General features: G+C 48.2%; 1 long non-coding RNA gene across 1 annotated transcript; it reads left to right on the top strand.

Annotated features, from left to right (window-relative positions):
- The first annotated feature begins 3870 nt into the window (after window positions 1–3870).
- LOC144326347 (uncharacterized) lies at window positions 3871–7679 on the top strand. The gene is made up of 2 exons (XR_013391479.1): window positions 3871–4338; window positions 7289–7679. It is a non-coding gene; the product is annotated as an uncharacterized LOC144326347 (long non-coding RNA).
- Window positions 7680–12351: the final 4672 nt, after the last annotated feature.

The raw sequence follows: 12351 nt of genomic DNA, 5'->3' as shown, positions 1-12351 counted from the left end.
TGCATCCAGGGGGCGGGGCTAGTGTCCCAGGGGGTGGGGCACACGTCCCATGGGATGTGCCAGCTGCCGGAAGGCTCCGGGGGGCGCCGGCCACCTCGAGCGTCCTAGGAGGGTGCCGCCCACGGCGAGTGTCAGGGAGGCAATGTCACCCCCCAAAGGAATGGCACCCGGGGCGGGCCACACCCTCCTTGCTCTGCCTCTGATTGTGCCACACTGTCTCTCAATTTCAGGGCTTCTCTGTCTTCCTTATTTTAGACACTTGCAATACCTATTGCCTTGAGGGGTAGACAAATCTGCAGAGCCCTGCAGGAGGACTGACAGAAGCAAGTACTGTATTTCTTGCATGGCATGATCAGCTTAAAAGTAACCAGTAAAACCAGCAACAGATAACATGGTAGGGCAAACATCACATATTTCTCTTAGGGTCAAAAATACAGGGTCACTACTAAAAAGGCCCTGTTTATAGAGCTGAGGGACCGTGATGGTAGGTAAAGCAAGCAGAGCCTCAGAAGCTGGCCTTATGGAGTACAAATATGTAACACATGCATCATAGTCCAGGGCTGGGGAAACTGTGGCCCTCCAGATGTGGTTGTTTTCCCGCTCCCAACAGTCCCAGTAAACATGGCCAAGGCTCATGGATTATGGAAGTTGTAGTCCAACAACATATGCAGTACCACAGATTTTGCATTCTTGTGTTAAAAGCATAGGGGCAGGAGGACAGGCTCTTGGGGCAGGGGTAGCCAGGAAGCCTTCTTGCAGAGCATTCAGATCCCAACCTGCATCAGCTGAATGATCTTTTCTTTGCTCCAGGTTCATTGTTTTTATCTACCAATATCGCTTGGTGTGTTGTTACAGATGAGGAGGCTATTCATTTATAGTGTTGCATGAATTTGCAGAGCTTCATGAGAAAAATGGCTTATTGGATGCAATTTCTCCAATGCAGAGGGTAGGGAAAATCCTAGGGCTAGCATGCTTGCAGGCTGAGACTTTAAGAAGGGAGGTGTTTTCTCGCTCTGGGTAGAGCCAATAGAAACTGTCAGGGAACTACCATCAGCTCAGAGGCGAGAGGTGGAAGGGCAGTTGTGTTATAGGGAGCCTCCGAAGATCTTGCGAAGCAGTTCCTCCTCTGGCAAGGAGAAAAGCCCCGCCTCCAGTAGGGAGGAGGTGCAGGGACCAGGAGATGTTAGGGAGAGCCTCAACACCGAGCCTGAGCAAAGCGGAGGGAAGGTGCTGTGGAACAGCCTGCGTAGTACCCAGATGGCTGCGGACGTGGAAGTGGATGGTACCAGTGCGACTTCCAGCCATTTGGTGTAGGAATCCACCACTATGAAGAATGTTTTCCCCTGAAAGGGGCCAGCAAAGTCCACATGCAGGCGTGACCATGGTGCTCGGGCGGACTCCCAGGACTGGACTGGGGCCCTTGGGGGATCTGGGCGGGATTCTTGGCAGGCCTGGCAGTGTTTGACCCAGGTCTCTATCTCTCCATCGATCCCCGGCCACCACACATAACTCCTGGCAAGGGCCTTCATTCTCACTACCCCTGGGTGTGTCTCGTGTAGGGCTGTGAGGACCCTTTTGCGGAGGGGCTGGGGAACAACGACCCTGCTCCCCCATAACAGGCACCACTTGTGGGCCGACAGTTCATGTTTGCGGGTTGTGTAGTCCGTGAATTCTGGCTCGGGGCTGCTGCTGGGCCTGTTGGCGATCGGCCCCCTCGGGAAAAACTGACTCCTCGTCCCAGGCACTGGGGCCTGTTGCCGGTGATCTGCCCCTGGCTGGTCTTCGGTCAGTCCAGGGAGATCAACCATAAGCGACACCTCCCTTTTGAGAGATGCACACTCCCTTTCCCCTTGCATCTCAGCAGAAGAAGACAGTCTGAAAGTAGTCTGACTCATTCTACTTTATTCCCGGACTGTATACTGTACAAAACATGTCTGCTCTCTCAGAAACCTCCGTACAACTCTCTCACTCCTCCTTTGCAGCAACAACAGGAAGGTCTCAAGTTACACTGAGAACACAACCTTGAGAAGAGCGTTGAACATCCTGTCTCACGCTCAGTCACATCATAAGAATCACATGATGAAAACAATGTGCTGCTAGTTCGCAGCTGGTGAGCTCTCATATTACAACATCCTCCCCCATATGAGGCGAATCGAGCTGCGAAAACAAAAGCAGCATCTAGAGAAGAAAACAAACAGTTGTTATACACATAACATTCCCCTGTTTTTTCAGTTCCACCTTTGGAACTACCCGCCTCTAGTTTCTTTTCTTGTTCAGCTGCCTGGGTTTTGTACATCAAGTCCTCTTCCAACTCAGTAGATACATTTGTTGTTGACTTCAAATTTATGGCACTTGTAGACAAAACATGACCTTGCTCATACATCCTTCGCAACTTTCCCATGAGAAAAGCAACCTCATCCAGGTCAGCCAGTATTTTCCGACCTATTTCCATTCTTGTAATGTCCCTGAACCCCCTCTAGAGGGGTTCTGGTTATTTAGTATTCCTTTCACTTCCAATCCAAAAGTCAAGTTAATTTGTTTCAGTCCTTCTTTATTTTCAGCAACTTGTAGCTATATTGTATGTAATATAACCGGCAAAAACATCAAAAGTAAAGTTTTCTATTTTTTCCGACTTTGACAGCTAATTTGACAGCTGTCAAAATCTTCTGTGTCTCCTCAGCAGGCTCCTCTCGCGGATCGCTCCCGGTCCCGGGAGGGGTGGCACTTTAATCAGAAAGTTAGCTCTTATCCTCCAGCACAGTTACTTATACTTTCAATCTGTGGAATTAATAACTTTTATCCAAAAAGAAAAAGACTCTTCTCTCGACCTTAGTTGTCAAATCCTTGCTTTAAAATGTTTACAATGGGGGGGAGACTGACTTCCTCTTTGCACCTCCCCCCGCTCGTACCGAATCCAGAAAAGAAAAGTTTTTAGTCCAATTTCCAAATTACTCATGGGTTGTTGTTCTTAGTTTTAAGCCCAAATTTTCAGAAGAAGAAGTCAGCGCTCTCCAATGAATGGCATGCGGCTTCGCTCGGCAGGGGAAGCAGTAGACTCACAGCACCGCGCCGCTCCCCGTCCCCCGCTCCGTAGCCTTTAAAAAGGCTCCTTTGCAGGTCGGGAGGGCGCAAACGGTGCCCGCCGAGTCACCAGGTCCACGGGCATCCGCGCCTGTGGTTTTTGAGGGTCCCCGCGTCGCCGGCGCGGCAGAACCCAACCCCTGTCGAGCAGATTCCCTCCGGAGCTTGGAGGGAATCCGCCATTCGGCGATGGCGCCAACCCGGAAGTCCTTCCTTGGAACTTTTGGGAGAAACACGCCCAACAGTAAACAATGGCTCTGTCAATTCCAGTTCAGCCTTAACTTGTGAAGGCCTGGACATTGTGTGTGAACCCTTCTCAATGACTGTGTCAGCAGAACTCTCTGAGCTCTCTGTGTCACTCTCAGTATCAGAATACTCATCTGTATTGACATCAGTGGGAAATGTGTGGAGAACCTCTCTTCCAGTGCTCTCTACAAACTTTGTGAGAATCACTTGTCATCGCGCCACTCCTTGGTATGTGGAGTACCTCAGGGTGCGATACTCTCCCCGATGCTTTTCAACATCTTTATGCGCCCCCTCGCCCAGCTTGTTCGGAGTTTTGGGCTGGGTTGCCATCAGTATGCCGATGACACCCAACTCTATCTGTTGATGGATGGCCATCCTGACTCGGCCCCAGACACACTGACCAGATGTTTGGAAGCTGTGGCTGGATGGTTACGTGGGAGCCGGTTGAAGCTAAATCCTTCGAAGACAGAGGTCCTGTGGCTGGGACGGGGTGATATGGGATTGGGGGGGCAACTCCCATCTCTTGCGGGGGCGCAATGTTACCATAAAGCACCAATGCTGCAGCAAGCAAAGGCTCTAGCAGCTCAGTCAGCTGCTTGTGGCTGGAAAGCCAGACAGGATGTTTGTGACTGTTGCCATGGGAACAAAGGGGCAGTCCATTCTGTACTGAGCACCGGATGTTAGCTCAGTGTGTGTGTCATATGACCCGTACTGGAAGTACATGGGTGGAGTTTCTTCTTACTGCTGTTGAGTGCAGACATGTTTCTCTGTACTGATATAAGAGACAGAAATAAAGGATGTAAATAGATTTCTGTCTGCTTCTTTCCCCTCCCTGGGGGACACCAAAGGGGAGAGAGGAAGAACGGTGTGTTCCTCTCACACATCTGAGAAGAATCGCCGAGACCTCGCCTGCTTATCAGCAGAGTGGCGCAGCGGGGAGGTCGACAAGGAATATCTGCCGGTGCCTACGCTGTGGCACATTCCTCTGACCCAGGCAGAATTCCAACAGTGGTAGCAGAGGACGGTTGCTGGTTTCTTCGATCCATGGGAGTCTGCATCAAGAGTAGCAGAGCTACTGTTTTCATCGCTCCATGGAAGTCTGATGTGAGAAGCTGATCCTCTGCAGCCAGAAGCTGACCAGAAGAAGCTGACAGCCAAGCCACGTAGCCCAAGGTATGAGTTTTAGGGCTTAAAAGTGTGAATGCAGATTGATTCATTCTCTGCTTCACGGGGAGCGTGTGTGGGAAAGCAGCTCCAACTGAGAAGCCGCCTGCATTCCAGACATTCTTGTGGTTTCCTGTCCAAGGAAAGGAATGCATTGTTGCTAAGCAACGCCCTTCAGTGAAGGCTGTGCCTCAGAGAGGAGAAGTGGAAACTTACTCGAGAGGGCTGGACAGTCAGGCTATGCCTCAGAGAGGCGAAAACAAGTTTTGTTGTGACTAGGCCCTCACGAACTGATGGAAGGGACTTTCCAACGCAGCCAGTGTCAGAGCTGCCAGGTGCCAAGAGTGTAAACAAGCCAGCTATTGGATTTTAGAGGCTTGTGTTTGAGAGTTAATGCAAGGACTCAAAATGGATGCTAAGAAGGGCGGAGGCTTGCCTTCTCCACCCCTCCTGACCAATGACAATTATGCATCTTGGTCTGTAAAGATGAAGGCCCTGCTGCAAAATCAGAGACTGTTTGAGGTGATTGAGAACCCCATCCCTGCAGCTCCAACGCGTGCTTGGGAGTCACAGAATGTGAAGGCCAGAACGGTTATAATTCTGTGTGTGTCAGACTCGCAGCTTGTGCACATTAAGGATTTACAGCACGCGGAAGAAGTGTGGGACACGCTGAGAAGGACACATCAGAGAGATGCAGGTTCTTCAGCGTTGCTGTATTTTGAAAAGTTGACAAATTTGAGGCTTGCGCCTGATGGAGATGTTCAAGCGCACCTGACGGAAATGAAATATCTGCGTCAACAGATGGTGGAACGCAATTTCCGTCTACAGGAGGAAGTGTTTTGCTTCATGATGATTAACAGCCTAAATCGGACTTACAAAACGGTTGCCAGTCAGCTTGGTTCCCTACCAGCGGCAGACCTGACCGCGGAGAGAGTGTGTGCCGTCGTCCTTAATGAACACGACAGACTTGCTGCACTGGAAGTGAAGGACAGGGGGAGGGAGGAACGGAGTTCTGACTCCCCTACTGCTGAAGCTACTGAGGAGCGTGCTGTAGCTTTGAGCGCAGTCCGATGTTACAATTGTGGACAGACTGGGCACATTCAGCGAAACTGTAAAAAGCCACGCCAGGCTAAAGGAGCAAAGAACTGTTCAGCGAAGCCTGAGGCGTCAGGCAAAAGCCATACCAAGTCCCAGGTGAAACCTGCAAAGGCTTTGATGGCGCTGAAAGCCACACCAGAAGTGGGAAATGCTTTTGTTATTGACACTGGGTGCACGCAGCATCTCTGCCCACACAGAGAACTGTTTTCGACGTTTAAGAAGCAAAGCTTCACTGTGCGACAGGCCAACGGTCAAGAGCTGAAAGCGACCGGGATTGGAACTGTGTATCTTAAGAGTCTGAACTTGACTATAAGCAATGTTTATTTGGTTCCGGAGTTGAAGTTCAGTCTGCTCAGTGCTTCGCAGATGGCAAAGAAAGGGCTAAAACTGTCCTATGATGCTGAAAGCTGCGAGATCTACAAAGATGGAGAGTTGTATCTTTCTGCCAAAGAGAAAGATGGACTGTATTTGTTGACTTTTGATCAAAGTGATTACATGGAATGTAATTCTTGTGATTCTAACGTGATCTCTTTTGCAGGTTTGACCAAGAAAAACACCAGCAAGGTGACCTCGAGGGTCGACAGAGCATTTCAGCGGGTGTATGCTGATGTGATTGGTCCTCTAGAACCATCTAGAGGCAATGCAAAATATTACCTTCTGTGTGTGGATTCTTTCACAAATTATGTCTGGATTTATTTTTTGCAGAAACCAAAAGAAGCCTTAGAAAGGTTTCAGCAGTTCTGTGACAAGGTTAAAAGTATGCATGATGCTGACATTGGTTGTCTTTTCACAGATGACAAGCCAGTTTTTCTTTTACAGGATTTTCAGAGGTTCCTGCAGAAGAAAGGGATAAGACACAAACTTGCTAGTTCCGAAGAAGCATGGAAGAAATGTGTCTGTGTTAGGGTGAACAAAGAATTGCAAAAGGGAATGCATGCGCAATTGCTTAGTTCACATTTGCCACATGAATATTGGGCGGAGTCGTTAATGTCCTATGTTCACGTGTGGTTGAGGAAAAGTCTCAACAGAGTTGGGATGTTCTCCTTTTGAGAAGCTGTTCAATAGAAAACCTTCTGTTGCCTATTTTAAGGTTTTCGGGTCTCAAGTGAGAACAGAAGCTCCAGGTGGGGTAAAGAATGCCAGAGGCATCTTCGTAGGTTATGAAAAAGGTCTCTACAGAGTAATTTTGTCTGAATCTGGTCAGGTGATTCTCACAAAATTTCTAGAGAGTGCTCCTGAACAGGAGAGAGTAATTGTTCACGCATATCCCACAGATGATTCTGATGATGTTGATGATGAGTTTGATCTTATTGAGTTCAGTAGTACTGATGATGACAGCGATAGCTCAGACAGCTCAGTTGTCACAGTCATTGAGAGGAAATCTCACATAATGACTAGACCCTCAGAAGAGGTGGATGAACCACTGATTAAGCTTAGTACTGGTTCTCCAGAGAGTTCAGAGGCTGAACCAGAAAGCAAAGAAGAGCAGCAACTCTTACGTAGGTCTGAGAGAGCAACGAAGGGTGTACCACCCAAGAGGTATTCAAAGGAGTTTGCTAACCTTGCATATGTTGCTGTTGTAAATGACCAAGGACAGATTGAAGCTGTGTCTGAGTCAGACAAAAAGGCACAACAGAGAGTTGTTAACCAAGGTAATGCGAAGTCACACAACCAAAGAGGTACATTGGTTAAACCAGAGGCGGGTAGTTCCAAGGGTGGAACTGGAACAACAGGGGAATGTTATAAGTATAACAACTGTTTGTTTTCTTCTCTGGATGACGCTTTGCTCGCAGCACGCATTGATACTTTAGGGGGAGGTTGTTACCATAAAGCACCAATGCTGCAGCAAGCAAAGGCTCTAGCAGCTTAGTCAGCTGCTTGTGGCTGGAAAGCCAGACAGGATGTTTGTGACTGTTGCCATGGGAACAAAGGGGCAGTCCATTCTGTACTGAGCACCGGATGTTAGCTCAGTGTGTGTGTCATATGACCCGTACTGGAAGTACATGGGTGGAGTTTCTTCTTACTGCTGTTGAGTGCAGACATGTTTCTCTGTACTGATATAAGAGACAGAAATAAAGGATGTAAATAGATTTCTGTCTGCTTCTTTCCCCTCCCTGGGGGACACCAAAGGGGAGAGAGGAAGAACGGTGTGTTCCTCTCACACATCTGAGAAGAATCGCCGAGACCTCGCCTGCTTATCAGCAGAGTGGCGCAGCGGGGAGGTCGACAAGGAATATCTGCCGGTGCCTACGCTGTGGCACATTCCTCTGACCCAGGCAGAATTCCAACACACTGACCAGATGTTTGGAAGCTGTGGCTGGGTGGTTACGTGGGAGCCGGTTGAAGCTAAATCCTTCGAAGACAGAGGTCCTGTGGCTGGGACGGGGCGATATGGGATTGGGGGGGCAACTCCCATCTCTTGCGGGGGCGCAATTAGTGCCAGCACCGTCCATTAAGAGTTTGGGTGTAATCTTCGACACCTCCCTTTCCATGGAGGCGCAGATTGCAGCTATAACAAAGGCGGCATTTTTCCATCTCCGCCAAGCTAAGCAGTTGGCTCCTTACCTCTCTCGCCCTGACCTAGCCACTGTGATCCACGTGACGGTCACCTCCAGACTGGATTATTGTAACTCGCTCTATGTGGGGCTGCCCTTGAGACTGACCCAGAAACTCCAGCGGGTGCAGAATGCTGCAGCGAGACTCCTTACGAGGTCTTCGCTGCGAGATCACATTCACCCGGTGCTATACCAGCTGCACTGGCTCCTGGTGGAGTACAGGATCAGGTTTAAGGTGCTGGTTTTAACCTTTAAAGCCCTATACGGCTTAGGACCCTCGTACCTACGGGACCGCCTCTCCTGGTATGCCCCACAGAGAAACTTACGGTCTTCAAATAAAAACATCTTGAAGGTCCCAGGCCACAGAGAAGTTAGGCTGGCCTCAACGAGAGCCAGGGCTTTTTCGGCTGTGGCTCCGATCTGGTGGAACACTCTGTCACAAGAGACCAGGGCCCTGCGGGACTTGACATCTTTCCGCAGGGCCTGCAAGACAGAGCTGTTCCACCAGGCCTTTGGCAAGGGCACAGCCTGACTCCCTCCTTCGGCAATCTTCGCGGAGCTCTGGCCCAATGGCTGCCAGTGGCTTGAATTAATTAATTTTAGAATGAATGATTTTAGAGTGTTGTTTATGCTGAACTTTTGTACTGTTTTATTGTTGTTAGCCGCCCTGAGCCCGGCTAAGGCTGGGGAGGGCGGGATATAAATAAAATTTATTATTATTATTATTATTATTATTATTATTATTATTATTATTATTGGTATGAGCTTTCGTGTGCATGCACACTTCTTCAGATACACTGAAACAGAAGTTGCCAGATCCTTCTATATAGTGAGAAGGTGGGGAGGGGTATTACTCAGAAGGGTGGTGGGAATGGGTGATTGGCAGATAGCTGTGATGAGCCTGTTGACGACTCTTAACGACTGCAATAGGTCTTACAGGAAAAAGCAAGGGGTGAGAAGGTGAAAAATGGCTTTGTCATGTATAATGAGATAAGAATCCAATGTCTTTGTTCAGACCAGGTCTCTCCATGGTTTTAAGTTTGGTAATGAGTTGCAATTCAGCAGCTTCTCTTTCCAGTCTATTTCTGAAATTCCTTTGTAGTAAAACAGCTACTTTGAGATCTTGTATAGAATGTCCTGGGAGATTGAAGTGTTCTCCTACTGGTTTCTCTGTCTTGTGATTCTTGATGTCAGATTTATGTCCGTTTATTCTTTGGCGTAAGGTTTGGCCTGTTTGTCCAATATAGAGAGCTGAAGGACACTGTTGGCATTTGATGGCATACACAATGTTAGACGATGAGCAATTAAATAGTCCCGAGATGGTATGTGTGATGTTGTTGGGGCCAGTAATGGTGTTGTCCGGGTGTATGTGGCAGCAAAGTTGGCATCTGGGTTTATTGCAGGCTCTGGTGCCAGTGTCCGTGTTAAGTCTGGTTGTAGTATTATTGTGGGTTAGGAGTTGTTTAAGATTGGGTGGCTGTCTGTAGGCAATGAAAGGTCTTCCTCCCAGAGCTTGAGAAAGAGAACTGTCATTGTCCAGGAGAGGTTGTAGATCTCTGATGATGCGTTGTACTGTTTTAACTTGGGAGCTGTATGTGATGACTAGAGGTGTTCTGTTATTTTCTTTTTTGGGTCTGTCTTGCAGCAAGTTCTCTCTGGGTATCAGTCTGGCTCTGTTGATCTGTTGTCTAACTTCATCTGCTCGGTATTTTAGTTCTAAAAAGGTTTGCTGTAGATCTCTTAGGCGAGAGTCTCTGTCTGTAGAATTGGAACAGATACGGCTGTAACGTAGTGCCTGGCTATATACAATGGACTGTTTGGTATGTTTGGGATGGTAGCTAGAGGCATGTAGATATGTTTGTCGGTCAGTTGGTTTACGGTATAAGGTGGTGTCTATGCGCCCATCCTGTATTTTTATAGTAGTGTCCAAAAAATGTATTTCTTGCATAGATTGATTCATTGTTAGGTTGATTGTGGGGTGAAAATCATTGAATTTCTGGTGGAAGGTGTCCAGGGTCTGTTGACCATGTGTCCAGATGATAAAAATATCGTCAATGTATCGCAGGTACAAGAGAGGTTTGAGTGGGTAGGACACACAACAACAAGACAAAGCAGAACAAGCAACAACTTCACAACACAACACCTCTCAACCCACTGGAGAACAACAACCACCCTCCCAACAGAACACTGACCACCAACTACCACCGAAAAAGTGTTACACAAAAAGAGACTCCACATGGACCCCTCCTGATGGACGCAATACCACACTGGACTTGTACATTGACTGCTTCCGCCACAGAATCCATTTCAGATAAAACCACAGCGGACTTTGCCACCAAACTTTGCCAATTTGTCCTTACCCACAACAACTTCAAATTCGGTGATGACCTGTTCCTTCAGATCAGCGGCACAGCAATGGGCACCCGCATGGCCCCACAGTATGCCAACATCTTCATGGCAGATTTAGAACAACGTTTCCTAAACTCCTACCCACTCAAACCTCTCTTGTACCTGCGATACATTGACGATATTTTTATCATCTGGACACATGGTCAACAGACCCTGGACACCTTCCACCAGAAATTCAATGATTTTCACCCCACAATCAACCTAACAATGAATCAATCTATGCAAGAAATACATTTTTTGGACACTACTATAAAAATACAGGATGGGCGCTGTCAGGGAACTGACATCGGAGCAGAGTGGAGAGGTTAGGCTCCCCAATGATGCCGGAGAGGGAACCAGTAAAGGAAGAGAGAGAGTTTCCGCTGGGGAAGGAAGTCAAGGTAACACCAGGAAGAAAGGAGAGGCAGAGAGCACTTCGGAGGGGAGGCTCCGAGACTCTTCCAGTGAGGTCAGTGAGGAGAGTGGAGGACCACCGCTTGGCACGCCCACTCTGCGCAGAAGGCTTCCGCGCAGAGAGGCGCGGAGGAGGTTGTCCGTTAAGGAATTTTTATGTTGGAAGAAGTTTAGGAAACGCCCACTGACGGATTCTGCCAGCGACTGAAGCAGCCGTGCCGAGGGGCTGCTCAGCCTGGGAAAGGCGCAACCACCCCAAGCAGTTTGGAGCAGTTTGGAGGTTTACACACAAGCAACCCCAATTCCCATTACAGCAATCCGTCAGTCACTTACGTTGCTTGTGTGCAAGAGGAGAGGGGCACAGTCATGAGTCAAACCGGAGGAGCTGGCGCAGGAGAGGGGGCCAAAGGAGGACCAAGTCTGGAGGAGAGAAACAGAGATTTGGAACAGCAACTGGCTCTACTAGCGGCGCGGCTGGATGAAAGGAGGACTCAGGATGCCCAGGGGAAGATTATCCCCATCGCAAGGAAGGTACCAGGACTAGTGCAGAAGTTTGGGGGCAACCCCAGAGATTATAATGCATTTAAGACAGAAGTGCAGTATGCGCTGGACCTGCAGTATGATGACTTTGCAGACGAGGGGGGAAGAGTCGCTTTTGTGGTGGGGCACCTGGGAGGGAGGGCCAGAGATTGGGTCCGGCCCTTAATGGCGGCGGAGAACGCAGCTTTGAAGGATTTGAGAAAGTTTTTTAGCGCCATGGACCACATCTCGAGTGATGTTGAACAAAGCGTAACTCGCAAAGAACTGATGGGGTGCAAACAAGGGAACCAGTCAGTGAGAGAGTACTGGTCGCGATTTGCGATGTTGATCCATAAACTTGGGTGGGATCTGAGTTCCGAACCAGTGCAAATGTCTGATAATAATGAAGCCAGTCTCACACTTTGTTCTTTAGTTTCTCAAAACTCTGCAGTTTTAGTCTATCTCCATCTTGTTCCAAAATTTCCCAATATTTCGGCCATTTAACCTCCATATTGAGCTTTTTCTGAGCTTTCGCTTCCATCGGTGACAGCCACCTTGGGGTTTTATTTTCCAATAAATCCTTATATCTTATCCAAACATTAAACAATGCTTTTCTAACAATATGGTTTTTAAATCCTTTATGCGCTTTGACCTTATCATACCACAAATATGCATGCCATCCAAATACATTGTTAAAACCTTCCAAATCCAAAATGTCTGTGTTTTCAAGAAGTAGCCATTCTTTCAACCAGCAGAAAGCTGCTGATTCATAATAAAGTTTAAAGTCTGGCAGGGCAAATCCACCTCTTTCCTTTGCATTCGTTAATATTTTAAATTTTATTCTAGGCTTCTTGCCCTGCCAGACAAAGCTTGAAATATCTCTCTG

Source organism: Podarcis muralis, chromosome W (assembly GCF_964188315.1).
Source record: "Podarcis muralis chromosome W, rPodMur119.hap1.1, whole genome shotgun sequence".
Lineage (NCBI taxonomy): Eukaryota > Metazoa > Chordata > Lepidosauria > Squamata > Lacertidae > Podarcis > Podarcis muralis.
This window is presented reverse-complemented; position numbering and strand designations above follow the sequence as displayed.